The following is a 21,395-nucleotide window of genomic DNA, read 5'->3' on the forward strand; positions in this document are numbered from 1 at the left end:
AGGTCAACAAACTTCTGCAATGACTTTCAAATGATTGAAATCATGTCAAGACCTCAATTCCGAGAGATGTGGAGGATTATGCCACTCTTCGTTGATGAACTTATTGACACTCTTCAATCCTATAAAGTGGAATAGACCAATGATAAAGACAATTCAAAAGGTAAAAGTCTATGGCACTTAAATCTAATGTTGATTCTGATGATATGGACCTAGAAGATGACATGGATGGTGAAGAACTTGCTGTCTTGATCAAGAAGCTCAAAAAAATAAATAGGAATGAAAGAAGGTTCATTTAGAAGAAGCAATACAAGCAACACTCTAAAAAAAGATCAATGAAAGATGATGGACCAAGTAAGGATGTAATAATGAATTGAATGCAAGAAAAAGGGACACATTAAGCCAAACTTTCCTATGTTAAAAAAGAAGAAGAAAATATGAGAGATACAAAAAGCACTCAAGGCGAAAACACGGAGCAACACAAAATGTGAAGAAAATGATGAAGAGTATGCAAATATCTATCTAATGGCTCACTCCAGACTCGGACTCAGATTTAGAATCCAACTCGAGATACAAACTTTGAATCGATAAGAAAGTGAAGTCATTTTCAAATTACTATTAAAGTGTTCAAATACTTGATGAACTTTATTTGAACCTCATATCCTCTTTAAAAGGATCTCCAAACTAAAGAGGTTTATCACCCTTCCTCTTGACCCTAAGTTTGGAACGGAGAGTCGACATAAGGAAAGAAGGAAGACGACAAAGGTGAGATTGCTTAAGAATTTTCAATCTAAAATCGTTGTTGCTGCTGGTTAACGAGTTCTAAAGGGAAGTTGTTTAGATCAAAAAAGCATAAACAAGTCTATGCTCAAGTGTTGAATAGGGGCATGACTAATGCTTGTACGATGGACTTTGATATTTTTGGGACAATCAAAGTGTCTCTAAGAGAAAAGTTTGCCAAACTTAAAATGAAAATTCTTGTTTGGAAAAGTCGATGTTTTTCTTGAATTAATAGCCTATTTTTATTCAAACTTATCTATTTTGTCTCCCACATATTCAATTCACCGTATGTAAATTTTTTTATTTATTTATTGTGGATGTGAACCTGCTGACTAACATTTTGGAAGTAGAAAGACGTGCTTTCATGCCTTCTAATATTTCAAATGAAGAGGTGATCAAGTGTCTAGTTAAGGACAAGGTTTCAAAGGGAAGTATCATCTACTCTAGGCATCCACATTCAACATTTTGTTTCACAAGATTGGCATCAACTACATCAAACCTAAGCTTGCTTCAAAGACAGATGTCTCTAGGTTTAAAGTCAAAATGATGTGGGCTATTAGAAATGGAGTTGCCTTCTCTCTGCCACACATTATTATGTTCCACATGTACGAACGCGTAATGAAGGAGAAATGCCAACTTCCTTATGGTGCTTTGGTGACAAGACTCTTTAAGCACTTCAAAATTCAACCTCATTCTAGCTTATGCTCTAGAATACTTCATTCCATGCAAATGGGCTTTAAATGATCTCCAAAATAAGGTTAAAGGAAATTTCTGATGTTTGGGAGCATATGAAGAAGGAATTTGCTAGTTCTACTAAGACCAACATTGCATCTGAAAAGAAGAGGAAAGGAAAGAGGGTAGTCTCCGGAACCTTGAAGAGAAAATGATCAATCCTCTTTGCTGCAAGATAAGGATGATGAAGAAGATGAAAATGAGACTCCTCTAACATTATTGCAAACATTGCTATGTGAAACCCTATCATAAGTGTGGGTAGAATCTAAAGAAGAAGTTACAATAGTGAGAAAGAACAAGAAGAAGAGAGTGAAATAGAAGAGGTAGGAGAAAAAGAATGAGAGAAGGAAGACGAAGAAGGAAAAGAGGAAGAAGGACACCAAGATGAGGACAAGACTAAGAAAGAAGGAGATGTTTGAAGGAGATGATGAAGTTGCTATGGGAGATAAGAACGCTGGAGATGCTCAACAAAAAGGTGTTGAAGATGCCGAAATAGAACATGATATAGAGGGTGGAAATATCCTTACTCGGACTAAAGGCACAGAGGTAGGAGAAGTTGGTGAGGAAAACTCCTTTTCAAGAGCAAGATGCAGAACCAACCTTCAATGATGGTATCGGCCATTCTCCACCAAACACCAAAGACATTTACGCTTCTTATTTTCCTGAGGACTCAATTAATGACAAGAAGAAGCAAGCTAAAGTTCCGGGGAACAAACTATCTTAAGTTGTTGAACTTCTAAATTTCAAATTGATCTTTCTTCAAGTTTTGATATCCCTCTAGTGCAATTTGCTAAGGCGGTGCTCAAATAGAATGTAGAAGCAAACTATCTTAGGATAGTTGAACTTCTTTTGGAGAGTAAGGCACAATAGAATGGGATGGAGATTGAGATCCAATAGATGTGCACCTTTCTTCATGCCAAGATCGGAAAGGCCTTTAGATAATGCATGGCTAGAATAGAGGAGAGACCGTGTAGGAAAACTTGGAAGACTTTTAACTTGTTCGAGTTCTTAAAAATCCTGATTGTGTTTTTAAACCTTTTTGGTGTGTTTTTGGCTTGCTAGTTCTATCTACGTTTTGTAACCCCTATTGATGTTGACAAAATGGGAAGATATGCATATTTAAGAGGTTTTAATGTGTGGCCCATGTGACTTGTGTAGTCGGTGTGATTGATTATGGAATTATGGTTTTTGAGACTGCTATTAATATAAGTCTAATATCTGCATATTCTATTTGCCTATCATGTTTGCATACTCACTTGTTCATAAATTTCCATTAGTGGTATTGTTTAAGTATTGTTTTGCAGGTTTTTGTTCAAATCTGCATAAAAGTTTTGTCACTACCAAAAGGAGGAGATTGTTGAAAAAACTCCTACCAAGTTTTGAAGTTAACAAAACTTTATACTTCTTTGTCTTTGTTTTTGAGGATTTTTTCGAAGACATTTTTCAAAAAGCATATCCCACTCTAATGAGCCTAGAAAGAGATAGAGTCCAGAATGAAGAAGAGTCCAGAACCATACCTAATGAGTTTGCGACTCAAATCTACATTGAACTTATTTGCAAATTATTATACAACGTCTAGTTTCCTAGCAAATGATTTTACTTTCCATTTATACAAATATTGATTGAATCAATCACAACTTGATGAAATCAATTTAAAAGATAAGTTCGACATCACTTATGGAAACCAAAATTTGAATTATATGAGCGACTAGAATCAAGTGGAAATTTCATTCCTATCTTCAATGGCCACAAAGATCCCTTTGAAAGATTTGGTCCAACAATTTGATTGGAAAAAAATCCTTCTAAGAATGTCAATGGCTAGTATGGCATGGAAAGAGTATTTAAAGGAGATCATTCGATCAGAAGAAGGGGGAACGTGAATTGAAAGTCCAAAATCTGAAACTACTCTCATTTACTTGTCTTCGTCTTGTGAGCATTACAAAAGTTTCATTAAGAGAGAAAACACAAAAATAATGTCTTAGTGGGTTAGAGAGATCTACCACTGAGTGTTTACACTCATAAGTTGTAATATTCTATTAATCATATAGTGAAATATAGCCAGTAAATTGTCAACGTGGGAGAGTGGACGTAGACTTAATCTAAGCCGAATCACTATAAAATTAGTGTGCAATTTTCTCTTCCCTTAACTTGTTTATTTCAAGTATGTTGCTTACTTACGGTTTAAAAAAAGTCTAGTGTCTCTCAAAACTGTTTTTGTTCCTCTTTTTAGAACTTATCTAGAAATTTAATTTTATTCGGCAATAGTTTGGTAAAATTTCTTTAAATACCTATTCACCCCCCTCCCCTCTTCCCCACTCTAGGTGTTAAATCTAGGTACATCAACGGGAAATATAGCGGAAGCTTTTGGAATACATCCACATCTAAACTATATAGACTTGAGGCACAATTATTTGTGGAGCTTTCATGGAAATGAGTTCATTGTCGTAATTTGATGAATTTAAGAATGTCAAACAACAGCATTTTTTGGAAAGATACCCTCAATATTTGGAAGGATGTCTCAATTACAAGAACTAGACTTGTCTTCAAATAATTTGAGTGGAGTGATTCCAAAGTGAATTGGCAAGCTTGCGGTTTTTGCTAAATCTCATCTTGAGCAATAATTGGATCAAAGTGATATTCCGAGTGAAATAGGATTTTTTATCCAAAATGGAACATATCAACCTAGCAACAAACAATTTGAGTGGATCAATCCCAGCAACTCTTTCAATGCACGAACTTGTTGAACTTGAACTTGAGCAAAAATAATCTCGAAGGAAGCATTCCTCCTGAGAAAGGCAATGCGAGATTCTTGAAATCTTGATCTGAGTCACAATCTCTATTGATGGGGAGACTACTACAAGGGCTAGGAAAGCTGAGAGTCCTCGAAACCATGAATGTATCCCACAATAGCTTGTCTGGTTCCATTCCATACTCATTTGGTGATAATATGTCAGCATTAATTGTTGTTGACATCTCCTACAATAAACTTGAAGGACCTCCCCCAAATGTCAAAGCTTTTAATGAGGATCCATTTGATGCAGTTCAGCACAACAAGACTCCGTGGGAATGTTGTTGGTTTACAAAAATGCGACTCTCCCTTGAGCAAGAAGGTTATGGAGATGGTAGGACGACGACTTATTGCTTTCCTCGTTGTTTCGTTCTCAGGATTTCTCCTTCTTGCTTCCATTTTTTGATCATTCTCTTGATCTCTGTGCATCGTCGAAGAAAGAGTACCAAGAGAGAGAACATTGGACGATCGAATGATTTTGACTTTTTTCGATTTTGAGTTATCATGCAAAGCTTTCTACGAGCGAATCCTAGAGGCCACAAAAGGATTTGACTCCAAGTTCTATGTGGGAGAAGGAGCATACGGCATTGTTTATAAAGCTGAACTACCAGCAGGACAAATTGTTGCTATCTCGAAAATTTCTCCGTCCCCTAAGGAGGAGTCCCTCGACTTCGTATCTTTCGAAGAGAGATTCAAGCCTTATCAGATATCCACCATCGCCACACCGTCAAACTTTGAGTTTTACACTCATGCGCAACACTCTTTTTGGTGTATGACTACATCGAAAGAGGAAACTAGAGAAGAATTCTGAATGATGATGAGAAAGCATTAGAGTTTGGCTGGGACAAAAGGTAAACATGGTTCGGGGATTGGCGGATGCACTTTCCTATATGCATTACAATTGTTTTCCTCCGCGGATTCATCAAGACTTGACCGGTAACAATGTTCTGTTGGATGCTGATTTTGAGGCTGAGGTTCCGATTTTGGCACTGCAAGACTATTGAGGCCAGATTCATCAAATTGGACTGCAATAGCCGGCACTATTAGTTACATCACTCCAGGTATTTATGCACTTCAAATTTTCCCCTTCAATGACAATTAGGAATAAGAAAGGCATTATAATTGATATAGCTAGTTCAAAGAATACTGAATATGTGTAACTGAAATGATACATGCTTGTAAGTTTTTGCCTACACCCCAAAACATGAAGAAGAATTAATGTCGTAAACTTAGGAGTAGATGCTGAGGTAATTAACAAATTTTGAACTCTTCTTTGCAGAGCTGGCTCATTCTACAATTCCAACTGAAAAATGCAATGTGTATAGCATCAGAGTTGTTGCATTAGAGACAATCATGGGAAAGTATCCAGAAATCTTATCTCTTGAGAATGTTTATCATACGCCCTGACCAAGTTGCCAGTACTGTTGAAGGATGTGCTAGATGAACGTCTCTCACCTCCCGGAGTTTGACTTCAAGATGTCGAAGACCTGGTCTCCTTCGGATGGATCACTTTTGCGTGTTTGCAAGCCGATCCGCGGCTTCAACCGACCATGAAACAAGTTTCGCGGGAGCTCCGCCTTCATGTACCCCTGGAGATTCCATTTTCGGCAGTCAACTTGGGGCAACTTCGTTATCTCAATGGCAGAAAGTTTAGAGCATCAGAAGGAGATTGACAGTTTAGAAATTAGCTTTTCATGTGCACTGTTTGTCTGTTTGGTCTGTAAGTCGCTAGCAACAAGCTAAGAAAAGTTGCTCCTCTTGGGCAGCCTAACCAGGATTATAATAGCCAATCTTATTCAACAAATTTGATTATCTTTCTAGTTCTTACCAATCCCACTATCTGAATTATTTTCACTGCAGAGCCTGCTTACCTATGAACATTACAGCAACATTACAGCGCTCGCCGATCATCGTTTGCAGCCATGGCGCTAGAAATTATGATGGGGAGTCTTCTGCGGTGGCCTCTTTTCACAGTTTTTAGCTTGTCGCAGTGCCATCAGGAAAGAATTTGCAAAATACATTGGACTGACATTGTCCAAAGTAGTTTTCCATTTCGAAAGGGAGAACGACACTTCTGGTCTTTCAGTGTGCAATAAGATTCTCAAACTTTTAGTCTTTTAATTAAGTCCCCCAATTTCATGTACAATGTATAATGTAACTTCCGAACTTTCAATTGATCATATTTGATTCCTATACTATTTTCATAACTAACATGGGACACCAATTCAATAAAACTTACATGGACTCGAGAATAGCGAGGATGACAATGACTCCAGAAGCTAATCAAACGATTTAATGAATTGTGAAAATGGAGAGCAAGGAACTTATTGCGCTTTGAGAAATTCGATATTGAACATACATGCGAAGTGTGGGATAGCATTGCAAATTAAAAACTAATTTGGAAGGCTTGATGTCATTATCCCTTGCAAGAATGACAATTACATGCTTGTTAGGTCATCCACAATTACTTACATTTTCCTCCATCCGTTCTTCTAATCATGTCTTTGATTGATGAGTTAAAATTAATAAACTTCATCTATACAAAACTTGACAAGATATAAATTAGGATGGTGCCCATAACTATCAACACATCTTATCATTTATGTAAAAGCTTTTCAAAATAAGTTGTTGAAGATTAATAATCAGAAGTTGTTGAAGATTACTTGACTCTGCAATTAGCAAAAATTTATTTTGAGTTCAAGTCAAATTTGAGTAAGAATTATGAAAATACTGCAAGAAAATATCGATGAAATGTATATATATATATTCGTATATTGTATTTATAGTTTGATTTTATGCGCTCAAATGTAATTCAGCAGCTCTATTAGCTTTCTGCAATTCAAAATACTCAAGTTAGGCATTTTTCGAGCTTTCAGCCCATTAAGGACATCTTACTTGAACTGGGTATCTCATGAGTAGCTTGATTTGTTTCCATTCGAATGACCAACCTCTTTGTCATGTTTGCCACAGCAAGACTATCACTTGATTTTTACTATCTAAAAGTAGGCAATAGATTTGCATAAAGCGAGGTGCGCACATTGAGTTTAAGAGGAAATGGGTGACCAATGATGACGTAAATTAAAAATCAATCATGACGTAAATTAGGAGAACGGAAATAAATTGGAGAAAAGGCTACAAGTATTTCACAAGCCCGAGACAGCGTAAAGCCTCACGCATGCCATAATAAAATACCTCCCCATAGTGGGCCTCCCACGCTTTGTCCTCGGCTGCACAAAATGATCTTACAGAATGTCAGTATGATTTAAAAAGTGGTAACCGGATTTCGTGTTGTTCTTAGTAATCTGAGATTATTATTATGGTCATTTTATATTCTTCCGGTTCTTCATGAATTAAAAAAAAAAAAAGCTTCGGAAAAGAGAATTGGCGAATATGCTCTCCAACATAGATGGTTTGCTATAAGTAGAGCCATCAATATGGCCGTTGGCCCATTTTTTACTCACTTATTTGAATGGGTTGTTAAAAAAATGAAGGGCCAAATGGAAGTGGGTCCAAAATATTATGGTCCAATCAGTTTGGGTCTAAATGAGTTTGTACAAGACTCATTTTCAAACTGATTTCGGCATGAGTGACCTTCTTCCAATTTTGCTCTCCAATGCTATGAAAGGTCTTACTACTCTACCCACTTTCAGTTCAAACCCTAGAAATGGATCCGCCCTGCTTGAAGCCCTGATCCTACGGCCCCCACTAGAAGATGGCGACTGATCGGCTGTCACAGCACTCTGACAACAACCAGAGCAGAGGCGAGCTTTGTGCCATCAAACCTCTCCTCCACGGGCGAGCCCATCTAAATTGAGGGCTACCCCTTCAAATTTTCTCTTGCATTATTGCTATTTTTTTTTTTTTTTTGGTAAAAGCATTATTGCTATTGTTTCACAAACTTTGTGAAAAATGGCTGACATCATGATGGTCTTCAGCTTTGACGAGAGATCGGAAGTAATTTTTCTTGTAAAGTACCCATTTATCATCAATCGCGCATCAACAACGGCTGGGTCGTCGACAAGTTGGGCTTCGCCGATTTGTTCGATATGCTCCTTCCTACCATGTCTTGGAACTCTCTCATGGCGAGTTATTGTTTTTTTTTTTTTTCATCAAAATAGGCCTTCACTGAACGTTTTTGTTCCAAAGAACTGGTTTTCATGTCATTATATTTCCTGATTTTGAGTAACGTATGAGATGATTTTTTGTGAACAATTACTTTTTTTCTTTGCACTATCTAGTATAGCTCAATCTAGTCTATTGCATTTGACCATATTCGACCCTATCCAATCCAACCCGGTCTACTCGTAAGTACCATTTTCTTTATATGGTGCTTACTTCAAGTACAAGATGTCAAGTAGTTATCAGTTGATCATGCAGGGAATAACCAAAGGTGGGGGATAAAATAGAAAAGTTAAGAAGTCCGAAAGTACCTTCGTAAAATGAATGAAAAGTGAGGTATTTATAAGGATATGACCAATATGGTAAGAGACTTTACCAAGTGGCAGTCTAATCATGGGGACATCAACGAATGGTGCGCCTCACGGGTCATGAGGACATGAGGCCGTAGATAGGTGACCGCACACGAGACAGGCATGGGCTGGCATAAACCAACTAAAAAGTTAAGGCGTAGATCTTGCTAGGCACTTCCGGATAGCTTGGCCTTTCTTGGTATATTGCATTGGTGTTTTTATAAATAACCTAGAGTTGAGCCTGTGCAATGCACAGGACATGACGGGTAAAATAAAAGTGGAAACATCATGTTCAAAATATAAATGATAAACAATTAAGAAGCACACATTTTTTTCCTTTGCAGATTCGACATTAGTTATTTTATTCAATATCCGATCAATCTAAAAGAATGTAAAAACATCAAGCAAAATAAAGCAATCGAAATGGAATTGCTTGGACCGCATGAAAACACCTTTTTCACTTATATCATTCTACACTTAGAAAAAATTCAATATCCGCTTAATCAAATTTTTCCTTTTAAGAAAATTTTTCTTTTCTTTTTTCAGACTCTGAGGATCCGGTGGCTAGATAATTACATTTCATGGACTCACATCATTCATATTGTCAAATATAGTTCTATATATTCCTTTAAGTAAGATTAGAAGTTTCAAGTTCTGCAAATAAAATAGACTAAATGCCCATTACATAAGATAGACCACATCGCTCATTATAAGGGAGCCGTTCCTTTTCTATCAAAAGAGCGAACGATTCATCAAATTTTTATATTGTATCCGCTAGCCAAAAATTAATTTCCACATGCATGATAAGTGAAAATGTGCAATTTTTACCCATTGAAAATAAACTAAATATGTTGGAAGTTTTTCTCATGGAGTTTTTTTTTTTTTTTGCCGACTAATTAATTTTGACCCTCGTATAATGATTCACCCAGCATCATTCTGTGGAGCCAAAAAGGCGCACCATCAAACAACAATAGAAAAGCAAAATTGTGAGAGAGAAGGTGATCCATCGTGGCTAATATAGCCACGATCTCAAGCTCTAAGCTCGCGGTCACCGTGGCCGTTTGCCGATGCTAAAGCTCCTGATCATGGTTGCTCAACTTGATTGAGCTCATATTAGCCATGGCCACTTGAACTTTGAGCTCCAGCGACCATGGCTACGAGATCTTTTCAAGTCGCAAAGCTCAGTGCAGCCAGCAGCGCCATGGTCGGAATATCTTTCGAGCTCGCGGCAGCCATGGCTGCTCAATTAGCGCTTGCGGCCATAGCCACTTAATTGGTAGTCGTGAATGGGATCAACGATGACATTGTCCTTTAAGAAAGAACTGAGTTGATTGCCTTTCGCTCCTCCCTCCCTCCCTCAAACCTAAGATTTTCGGTGCAAGAGGATTGAGCATAGTGCTTGCCAATTTTCTTATTTAAGTTATAATCTTCCAAGGAAAATAATATTCTTAAGAAAAGCAAACAAATCTTGTTGATCTGTGACCCAATGTCCAACGCTTCCTTTCAAGTCCGAATGATCAACTGATTTCTCAGCAAATCTGGATTCAGAGAAGTCTAGGGAGTGCCGATGATAGAAATCCACGGTTTGGAAAAAGGTATCTTATATAACTGTTACATCACATCTCAAATATGACGTTGGATAACAAATAAAAAAAATTTGCCCACATGTTAAGAATCTTATCCTACTTGGTGTCGCATGTGATCGGCTCTCACTTTTGATTGCTTTGTCAAATCACAACGCATGTCACCACATCAAATACATTATCAAAGTAATGGATGCTTTAGGAGAACCTAAAAAGAAGACATTTGGTGGATGCTCATGTAATTTGAGCGATTTCGATGACTTAGGCCTTTAGAGCTTGCCTCTAGACAATATCGATTGCAAATTAGGATGGTGGTCAATGATGAATTAGGTGCATCTTGGAGGAAAGTCTTATTAATATGTCATTGCATGATGCTTGGCGACTTCGATTGTCAAAGTGGATGAACGATCCCGTAACCTCATTTAATTATGCACGCACTTTGTTGGATTAGAGAGCAATTTAGCGGTTTCAAGTTGTTAGAATATTAAATAATAAACCATGTCTTCATCTAACATATTAAGTTTTTAAAATAGTAAGTAGTGGTTCCAAAAAATCTTACAAGGTGTTAAATTACAAGGTTTTGAGTTCAAATTATTCCAAGCTCCATTTGCCCTCTCAATTAAATATGTCTACGCTTAGTTTTGCGAAAGCAAGCAATCAAACAGTAAAATTGATGGAATAAGAAAATAGATCGGATACTTTTACATGGCTCGGTTTAATAACTTATATCCACGGGATAACAGTGACGAATTTTACTGTAAATTAGACGATATAATGGAGATTACAATCACACTCGTTTCACTCAAACACTTTTAATGTTTTCCAAACCCCAATTACACTTAATAATTCACATAATGTCTAATTACTCGCTAAATAATCTCACGAATTAATTAAACACAAATTCTTATCATAAGAATTTAATTAGCTTCGAACATTAACTCTTCGGAGATATAATTTACAAAAAAAACCACGAAAATATCTGCCGTCTGAGCACTTACTTGGAAACGGTGCCTCAATATTTCTTCGAGATGAACTGTGCAAATACTAGGCCACGAGTTCATAATTAATATATGTGCACTCTGCCTCGATAACCCGAACCGACATCTGTAGGGGGATCTATTCTTTCTTTCTCTAACCCATTGTTGTTTGTTGACCGAGTCAAAGGATTCCATGCCGATTGGGATCAGTAAACAAATTCTACGCTTTCCTCCTTTATTTTATTTTATTTCTTCTTTCCACTTGGCAACAAAGGAGACAATAGCCTTTCCTTTTCTGGATGGTCTCTTCACAGTCAAAGATCCAACAGCACTCCAGCATCGAAGTATCAAATCACGCACTGACTTATACATAATTTAATTAACATCTGTCAGATTTCATTTATTAGGTTCAAACTCGATATATATTTTAATACCTAATATTAAGTAAAAAAAAACTAAACTAAACATAAGGAGAAGTGTTAGGAAATTAAATAATTGAACTTTCAACGATCTTACAAAATTTCACACGAATATTACGCTATATAAATGCATTGTGTTAAACTACATTGCTTAATTGATTGAATGGTGGAACAACTTATCTTAGTGTCGAATTGCTAGTTTCGAAATCGAGTAGATGCATGCCAAACATCCTCGGGGTCATGATGTCCCGAGAAAGAGAGTAAAACAAGGTCACGTAATATATTTAGCTGATTTTCCTCTTTTTTGTTAAGCCTTTAATTGGAAATGTAAGAGGTCACTGTTTTCTCCTTGCTTGAAACAGGCTCGAGTCTGTGGATTTTGTAACAGCCAATGCATGTGCTTGTTTATTCGTTTCCCGTTTGTTAGATAGGGGCATGCTCCTCGTTTGCTAATTAAAGTTTAAGACTAAGTGTAAAATCAATAGGCAGTAGTGCCTTCACAGAGACTTCAGGATCACATCTAGAGAGCTCTCGTTGAAAACACGGTATCGAATTCCGAGCCCTGAACCTAGAGTTTCTAGTCTTGCGCAAACTAGTAGCTTAGATCTAGGTTCGAGACGTTTCACCTGCATCATAACTAGATCTCTGTAGGGTTCCTAACAGACCTCAAAATAGGTTAGTCGCAAATCCTAAGCAAATATATATCGCGAATTCCTAAGGGGCGACCTGCGCCACCGGACATGGGAGAATCTGAACGAGGTATGTGCCTCGCTTCTCTGTTAGGGACCAGTGCTGCCTCGTCCCCGTCGACCTCTTCGGACCCGCTTCAAGAGTCGCGAAAATGGGCTCGCAGGTGTTTGAGTTCATGGGGCAAGGCCTCCTTGGATCTCTCGATATATTTCATATCAACACTCTCTCTATCTCATGCACGAGTTACGTCGTAGAGGGCCGGACTGTTGACTGGGCTGCGATGGTGATTTGAGTTGGGCCTTGTGGAGCCCATTAGGTATCCTAGCTGACCCCTCTAACTTGTCCTTAGAGTGCGTTTGATTTAATGTTTTCAAGGGATTTCTCAAGAAAATGTCACATCGTTTGATAACTATTTTGAATGAGTTTTCGCTTGAAAGCTAGCATTGGGAAGGGTAAAAGCACAATGCTAACAGAGACTAGCTTTAGGCTTTCAATATTTAGCTAAATAATTAACTCATTTTTTCTTCAAAACTACCCTTACCAATTCTTCAAATTTCCGATTTTATCTCCCATTATTTTTAATTAAAAAAAAGACCAAACCCTTTGCCAATTCGGCAAAGGGCTACGACCTCTAGCGAGGGTCGTGCTAGCGAGGGCTGCGAAGGTCGCATTACCTTGCGTGACCTAGGCACTACCTAACCTAGGCAACTACCACCTAGGTCTCACGGCCTTAGGTGGCCCTCGCTTGGGTCTCACAAGGGTTGCGCAACCTATAGTTGCCTAGGTTGCGTGACCCTCGTCATGCGATCCTCGGCGAGGGTCGCGTGAGGTTGGGCAACCTCCAGGCCCTCACTAGGGTCACACAACCCTCACCGGAGGTCACCCAATGTAGGGCAACCTCAATCGACGGCCGCTAGTGAGCGCCAAATCTAGCTCGCTAGCGGCTGTATCTTTTCGCCAATTTAGGGAAGGTTTTGGTCTTCTTTTTAAAATTATATATATATATTAGATGTTTTTTCAATTTTAAAAAAATAATTAAAAAAAAAACTAATATTAATCTCCAAAGGGTTTTTCAAATGTGTTTTCTATAATACGGCATTTCTCTCAAAGTTGTTTTTCAAAGCGTAATTTACCAAATAGCATTTGTATTTATCCAACGTCCTTTAGGCTAAATTGCTTTATATTTGCCTAATGAGCTTTCAAAATACTAAACCAAACACACAAATCTTCAAGTTATTGTCCAAACACGAGCGTGATTTTAGAACTCTCTCTCGTCCCTCCCACTCCCTCCAAACATACATAATGTATAACATTTCGATCGTTGACACTTAAAATTTTCCCGAAGATTTCGGAAAATATTACACAGTCCACGTAGAGTTTATCAATGTTTGAGCGACGAGTTACAAGGTTGACAATGACTTTTCAACTTTAAAAATGGGTTTATGTTCGTCGAAATGAGCCTTCCAACACTCATATTGCCATTCAAATCCAATAGTCAGTTTTCAATCCTTCAAGACTGATGGGGCGCATTTTCACCTTATCGGGAGGTTTGTAATATCCGGATTTCGGACTCACGCTAAGAAATTAAATGTTGCAAAAATTCCAGCGCAATGAAAATTGGGTCTATCGGACGACGAATTAGGAAATTTCAGCGGGTTAAACATTGATCGAAGTTTCTTAATACCCGAACTAGGTCCAGGGCCCAAAAACCATATTTATATACATCCGAATTGAATGACACTTTCCAGATCTCTTAGTTCGCTGTTTAACAACTTTTTATGGCTTTTGAGGTCGCCTATTTGATGTTCAATCCGTAGACCCGTGCTTTTAATCACGTTTTGAGCTAATATTTCGGATCCCTGAATTGCAATTTCCCCAAATCAATAATGGGTTCTTCGGAAAGCTTCCGTCATTAGCTTTCCAATAATATAAAAAATCATGTGAATCGAACACCAAACGGAAAGTCATGAGACTCGGAAGATGCAAACTTTCCAATAATGAGGCGCGCCTGCCTCGAGTCGCGGCGCCTCCGTAGACTAGGTATGGTGAGGGCATAGAATTGAACAGATAAATACGTGTCACAATTCTACGGTGGAGATAACGAATGAGACTAAAGTAGACATCGCATGTCCTTCCTAAATCAGGGAAGATGGATGGTATTCTCCGTCCTATTCACAAAGTACCACGGCTGAAATCATCATCGAAATGAAAGTCGACACACTTATGGGAACATCTAAATCGTCATATTATGTTTTCCCCCTCGACATCCGTACTTTATACATGCCATCGCCATACTAGCTTTGGAAGATTAATTCGAGCATCATGTGTGGCGAAAAGTTCGCGGTCGAACAAAGCAACACTATGATGAGTATAGTAACCTCATATAATAATTAGGTGGGTAAAAGTTTCATAGTATATTTAATTTTCTAAAACCATGAAACGTTTCAAAATTTATTTTATTAATTTGTTTCGCGGAAAATAAAAAGTTTGGAATATATCTTTATAAAAATAATTGTTTGTAATGCTTGGAATAATTAGTCGATAAAAAATATTTTCAATACTAATAACAAGGTATATATAAATTTTTCATGGATGATCATAAAAAATTGTGTTCAATATTTTTAGTAAGAGATACAAGCAATTTTTTAAAGAATTTTGTTTTTAAAGAATTCATTTTCTATGAAACAAATGAAACGTATATAATTCATCATTGCCTGCTTCTTTCTCTCATAGATATTTTGAAATTACTTAACTTGATAGTTTCATATCAGTGCCAGAAAATGAACAAGACCCGATAAAATAAATTAACTTGATAGTGTCATATAAGTGCCAGAAAATGAACAAGACCCGATAAAACTCTCATCGTATTATGATGTACTTCAGACGCTAATGCAACCATCCTCTATGTGAGGATGAGGAAAATCTACGTGAAAGCGGCAATAGATTACAGTCTATCTTTCGTAAATCCAACTATCTTAGCTGTACAACACTCAAGTGGCACCTTATAGTCAAGATGATGAGAATGTAGAGTAGTAAACTCCTCGGGCTAGTGCAATTGATCCGGGCATAAGAGGAATTCTAGCTTAGAAATTGGAGGTTACTTTGTTCAAAAGTCACAAATTACATGCAAACTATTCAAGATTAAGATTACTTGCACATGCCAAAGGTCTGGACTTGACATGTTCTTAGGGTTTGCGGGGTTTTTCATGCAAAAACCTCCAAATAGTTGAGTATATAGTATCGTGCCCTTTATTTAAAAAGGAAAGACAGAATGAATGAATGTAGAGCGGGAGAGTATAACATGGATTAAGTTCACCTCCCCACCTAAGTAGACTTCTCATTAGAGATCTAGTGAAGCTAATAATTTCCTCGAGTACTCACCATCATAGGCTTGCTTCAATTACATGTGAGATTTCATACCAGTATCAAATGTATAATCATCATGACTATCTGGTTTTGCAAAAGTTTTTACTAATTGGTCTTTATATATGATATGATATACATCATGAAGAATGTCCTTTTTTAGGTGAAACATAGAAAACGTCTTAACTACCAATTAGTAAAGATGATGACACTTTCAATGCTGAAGGATGGTACATAGCAACCCAACTAGAATTAAGGGTGCATTTATTTCGTGAAAAACTCAATTTTTAAAAAACATTTTTGTAAAATAATTGCTTTTGTCGCTTATAAAAATAAATGAATAAAAATATAATTAGTTGTGTCTAAAGTTATTGTCGATAATGAAAATATTTTCTATTGACTAATTTTTCTTAAGCGATATAACCAATCATTTTTTGGAAAATATTTTCCAAATCTTAAGTTTTTTATGACATTTGTGTCGTAAAAAGTGAACAATTTGGAAAATATTTTTTAAAATGATCATTTATATAACTTGAAATAATTAGTTAATAGAAAATATTTTTGTTATCCACAATAATTTATGTCTGGATATTTTCATGAACGATTAAAATATTTTTTGTCCATTCATTATTGTAAGCAATACATGTGATTACTTTTAGGAAAATATTTTTTTAAAGCGTTTACTTTCTGCAAAATAAACGGAGCGTAGGTTTGAAAAGGTTCAGAATATAACACAGAAATATATTTCATATCTTAACATTTCCATAATGTGAAAATTGAAAGTATGACCTAGGCCTTAAGCATATTTACCCAATACATGCATATGAAACAAAACTTATATACTGTTGAAAGAGCACTGCGAGGAATCAAAACTCCATACTTCTGTTTCACAACGGTAAAAAATTAGTCATTGTTTTTATGTTTTTGAACAAATAATGTCTCATATGCTAACTAAACGAATATGTTGTGGTTAAGTGACACATGCTTTGTGGTTACATATATAAGCTCGGTCGTACATAAAAATATATATTTGTCTTGAACAAAGAAAATTAACTTAAAATATTATATTAGTAATATATATATTTTAATGGCCAGAAAAGTTGAACCATGAATTAGGCAAATAACAGCCATTTTTCTCAAATTGGATGTTGCAATTTGTAAGCAGGCCACCTCTTTAAAAATAGCCAAAGGAAGCCCTGGAAGACCTGTCTTTTTCACTTTTTCGCCCACACACTAAACTTATTTTTTTTTATTTTTTTTTATCGAGGACTAGACGGTGTGTCATCGATTGAAATCCGAGGGAAAGTGAGGTTGATGATGGTAGAATCAGCTGCTTTTGAGACAACATGTGAAGAAGCCCAACGACTATATTATAAAAGGAGAAAAAAGGGGCTCTTGCATAGTGGATGATTACATAATGACAAGGTCCCACCCCACTTTTGACGGGCAATTAGAATTTGAGCCAAGAAAAGGTGATTCCGAGACCATAGTGGTGCCCTAATCCATACTTCACTTTTTGTTTAGGTAAAAGGGTTTTAATGTATGTATGCCAACGGTATTACGAGCAACATTTAGATCGTCGTGTGAGTGCGATTGATTTTCTATTATAGAATTTGATACTACCTACTCGAATTTTGCCAAATATGTATCATTGAGATAAAATTACAGTTGAAAGGGGTGTGAAATGAAAATCCACTACCTACATGGTTGATTGGATTCACTTAGATTTTTAGCTATGTGTTATAGTTTCGACCGTTTGAAATGTGAACTTTATTCTACAATTGGTTAGGTTTTGTCGTCAATGATTTCAAAGTGGAATGTTTTCTTTGGTTGTTGGAAATATCTTGACATTTTTCCAATCAAAATGATTTTGCCGATGGCAAAAGTTGAATTGTTGTTATTCATCAATGGCATTTATTTTAAGAAAGTGAATAATAACTTCTTGACAAGAAAAGCCACTAAATTTAGTGCGGAGACTTTGCATCTCTACCATCATCTCGCTTTTGGAGTAAAAGCCGGGAGTCAAAAGGGTCCGAGTGTGCCTTTGAGAACCTTTCCTAAAGTTCTTTTGGACAATTGCAAGTACTATTTGATAATTTTTTTTTTTTGGGAAAGTTTTCGGAAGATATATTAAAATTTCTAGAATCCTCTAGAGGCTTTTAGCCTAAAGTCAGTTTAGGTGTGCTTCGAGTTTTGAATTTTGAGCATTTCTGAGATGAAAATACATTTATTTTCCTTTCAACGTTAACATCTCTAATCTTGTACAATATCGAAAATGTCCACCTCATGTGATGTAAATGGCTAGGGGCAACGAGGCTAGATCTAACTGTTGGCTAGCCTTACCTGAAATTAATCGAGGCTAGCCGCAATTTGGCTTGGTTTCCACTGGCAAGGTTTGAGATTTTTTTTTTTAAATAGCAAAGTTCTTTACAAAATGCTTTTTTTTTCTAAACGACATTTAGATTAAAATTGTTTTTCAATGTATTTTTAAATCACCCCTTACTAAACACTATTGCATTTTAGAAAAACCCTTCCACCCAAAGTTTTTTTTATGTTTTGCACCCAAAAGCTAGGTTGCTCAGCTTCTGATTCGTGGCTCTCTTTGCAATATTTTAATTTGTAAGATGACTAACGGCAATCGACTCTAGGTAGATCTGTGGGTGGTGTTGAACTTATCCGCAGTGTATTATAATCAATCAATTAAAAAATATAGTGGAACTCCAAATGGCGCAAATCCAGCTTTTATAAAAGTAGGAGAACCTCTCAAGTGGGGGAATAAAATCCAATTTCCATTCCACGCAGCACTTTCCAAAGCCATTTGTCTTTGTCACCGCCATCAAGTCCATCACATGTGTGCACTGACTGAGCACCGACCGCCCCAATAGAGGAAGAGACAGAGAGAGTAGCCGACGCACCGCCGTCCCACCACCACCCCGCCCAGCCCGGTGGCGCTCACGGACAAAAGACGTGAAAATAATCGTTGTCCAAAACCACACACAACCGCAAAGATCACCCCCCTTGTTAATTGCAGCGGACGTCTTGTCTGTCGAGAAAGGAAAGGAGGTGGATTTGGAACGTTGGAGACAAATGGACAAAAAAGCAGGAGAGGAAGAGGCCAGGAATCAAGGGGGATGGGGGTAGGCTAGGCATGCATGCACCCATCATTTTCACCGCAATTAACCCAACCCCAATCATTCTTTCTCTTGGTTACGAAAAATCATTCTTTCTCACCCAATCCGCACTGTTCATGATAACCTAATTTCTCTTTTTTCTCTTTTTATTATTATTAATTTCGGTCATTTTTTTTTTTTTTTTGGAGAGGAACCCTCCTGCTCAAAATTTCCTGAAAAAGAATAATGTGGAATAGTTTAAGATTGATATACTAAATGAGTTTACAAAATGATAGGATAGGTGTTTATTGGATGTTTAAATGGGGAGGGGGACACCGTTTCCAGATCCTAATCCATATTCATTCACCCTTCAGGTACACCATTGTGTGCAGGCTGCGGATCCACTCTGAGTCAATGTTTGTAATAAAGTCATGAAACCCTAAAAGACACCTCTGTCTCTATTTCTGCTAGCTCTCCGCTTGGCTCTATTTCAGCCGCCGCAATCTTATGCACGAGTCGATGACCACCACCGATCCACCTCCACCCATCCCTGATCCTGGTGCCGACCCATTGACTCGTTTTCTTTGATTTCTCCATGCGCACGCTTATGCGTGTTACCAAATGAAGCTCGAAAGTGGCACCATTCCCTGAAATCAACGGAGCTCGATTCTAAATGGAGCTCTTTGCACGAGATTAATCGAGGGCATATGCGCTCGTGGTGGATCTCTTGCACAGAGCTTACGACATCAAGCTCAAAGACTACAAGCACTATGCACGTGAGCTAGGTGACTATGTGTCGCCGTCATCGTCCCGAGCAAGTAGAGAAAGGGGGCGGTTATTGGAGAGCCTAATATTGATTAAATCATCGGAGATGATGATCGTGATGACGACGGAGAAGAGTGGACAATTGCGACTAGAGACACACAAGAAGGGAAGGAGGAGTACTAGTGAGCTAGGGTGTTTTTTGTTTTTTTTGTTTTCTTAGGTGAAGGATAGACATGCTGCACAAATCAAATAGTTCAAAGATGGTGACAATGATGGGCAGAGAGTATGGGAAAAGGTGCACTCTCATAGTTTGGTTTTCTAACTTTAATAAACACTTATAATTACAACTTGTCCCATCAATTAAACTAATTGAGCATGGATCCATGTTCTCTTCTAGCTTTAATCGGAGGGATCTCCCCTAATCATATTTTTGATTGATGGGTTAAGAATATGGACATCATCTGTCATTAATTTGGTTAAGTTTGTACGTGGATGATGTCGATGATTTATTACCCAACAATCCGAGACATTATTGGAGGGAAAAAAATTGTCATCTAGTATTATTGGCTTTATTGTCCCCGTGATTACTCATTTTCTAAATGGCCATGCTTGTTGATGGAACTTTTGGGAACTTTTCCCTTCGAGTGATGCTGTGAAAAGATCATTTTTACGATGGGACTTGTTAGTGCTTGTTAATGTTCCTTCTATCGTAAATTACAAGTTTCTCTTAATCTCAGTTAGTTGTAACCGCCATTTCCTTTCTTTTCTTGGATTTCCATGAAAGAACTCAGGCAGAACGACACGAGGACTGGAGTCCCTGTTGAACATAATAACTGCCAATGATGGTTCACATTAACCTTAAATCAACTCACTGATTCTTCATTATTATGTAATTAAAAATGTCTTAACAAAGGTATTAGTGTTGCGCAGCTAAGTACTCGACTAATATATGGACAAAAGAAAATGCTCGAATAAGAGGGAAAGATGTTAGGAAGAAACGGTGTAAGAAAGTATGAGAGTTGCATTGCTCAGGAGAAGAGGGAAAGGAAAGTGAAGGAAATTATTGTACCTAATACCCAAAGAGGGAAAGGAAAGTGAAGGGAAATTATTGTACCTAATACCCCACAAAAAATTATTTCCCAATGAGGAGAGAAAAGAAACATACAGAAGTGAGGAAATTCACTTTCTTTAATGCTATTTTTGGACGCTCCATCAACATCGAAATGTCTGTGAGAAATTACAAAAAGCAAGCTATATCAATATTTCCATCCCTTAAAATGGACGAAATTAATGAAAGTACTTGATACAAATTTCTAGACGAGTTTTCTAAATTTGATTACACTTTTTGAAAAATTTAAACTTTATATTTCAACCTTCTTTTATACAAATTTTAAAGCTTACAATGCACTTGTTTTTCTAAATTGGTTGGGTACAATAATAGGAGATTCTTTATCTTGATAAATTAAGAAACTAAGGATAATTTCTTGGTCTTAGCGTTGTGACTATGAATTTTCTTAATTAAGACATGGAATGGAATGAAAAAGCAAACGTTAAGAGTCTTGAGACATGTTTCAGTGTTCTGACACTGATTTTCCTTAGTCAATACACGGAATAGAAGATGACAAAGCGGCGTTGGGGCCCTAAACAAGCAAGGGCCAAAGACAACGACAACAGTCAAACAAGAAGGAGGAATAAAAACAAATGACAACGTTCGATTCTCAT

The sequence above is a fragment of the Eucalyptus grandis genome, chromosome 5 (genome assembly GCF_016545825.1).
Source record: "Eucalyptus grandis isolate ANBG69807.140 chromosome 5, ASM1654582v1, whole genome shotgun sequence".
Lineage (NCBI taxonomy): Eukaryota > Viridiplantae > Streptophyta > Magnoliopsida > Myrtales > Myrtaceae > Eucalyptus > Eucalyptus grandis.